Raw genomic sequence first — 1,362 nt, 5'->3', positions numbered from 1 at the left:
CCCGCCTCTACCGAGCTAATAATACCCGCCTCTACCGAGCTAACAATACCCGCCTCTACCGAGCTAATAATACCCGCCTCTACCGAGCTAACAATTCCTACCTCTACCGAGCTAACAATACCCGCCTCTACCGAGTAGTCAACAATTTCTACCTCTACTAAGTAGTTAATATCCTCCTCCTTAGTATTCGGTATATCCGAATAATCTAGGAATTACTCTATAGCTATACTACTATAGCTAACCCGAGTCTTCGTATTAACCGAATAGTTAAAGCAACCCTCCCTATAATTACTCGGAGAGAACGAATACTTAAAGACCTCCCTAACCCTAACCCTAACCCTAACCCTAATAGGAGCAACGGATATCTTAGCTAGGCCGTCGATATATATATTCTGCAAGGACCTTATTTCAGATACCTTACTAACCCTAGTAGTATAGAGACTAACCGATAGGTTACTTCTCGTTATAAACGTAATATATAGAAAGCCTTACTTTTACAAAGTTCTTACCTATAGTACCCTATATTACTCTTATTCCTTACTTTCGTTGTTCCTTACTTTTATTGTTCCTTACTTTTATTATTCCTTACTTTTCTTTGTTAATTCCCTACCTATATAAGGTAATCTCTCCCCTACTTTCTTCCTCTTCCTTTCTCCTATATCTATATACCTAGCTTCTCGTTCAAAACGTAAAAACAATCTTCTTTCTTTTAATAATAGCTTCCCTTACTGTTACTTGGCCTAGCTTTGCCGGTACTAGCCTATCCCGCCCTCTTTAGGAACGCCGCTAGATTAACCGCCTAAATATATAGTAGTCAACTCTCGCTCCTAACGAGAGAAACCGCTATATAGTATATACTAATCGCTAGGGACCGGTATCTCGGCTAGGTCCTAGATATAACGTTAGTACCGAAGGTTAGGTAAGGTAAGTTAATATCCTCCTTTTCGTTAAGAACGAGAAGATTGCTAATAAATTTAGGGATTATTACTAGCGCTAAAACCGCAGTATACCTAAGTATAATAGCTACTAGGTATCTAACGACACTATACCTAGCGATAGAAATATTCCTCTTAGCCTTAATCCTATTAATCTTATACTATATAGTTATGCCTAGGCCGATGCTATAGTAGAACTTTAGGCAATTCTCTAGGGTATCTAGACCTAGCGTCAAACGAATAACAAGATTGCGGTAGGAGAGAGAGAGTCTTCGTTAAAAACGAAAAGTATTAATAAGTTCTAGAAAATGCCTCGTTTATCCCGTACTGCCCTCCGCCTCTCTATTAAGCAACTCGTAGGGCAGCCTATCTCTTAGGCCCTTCTTATAAATACTAGTTCTTTAAGAAATGCTCTTACTAACTGCCC

Source organism: Sphaerulina musiva, assembly GCF_000320565.1.
Source record: "Sphaerulina musiva SO2202 unplaced genomic scaffold SEPMUscaffold_7, whole genome shotgun sequence".
Classification (NCBI taxonomy): Eukaryota; Fungi; Ascomycota; class Dothideomycetes; order Mycosphaerellales; family Mycosphaerellaceae; genus Sphaerulina; species Sphaerulina musiva.
Note: the sequence above shows the minus strand (reverse complement) of the source record.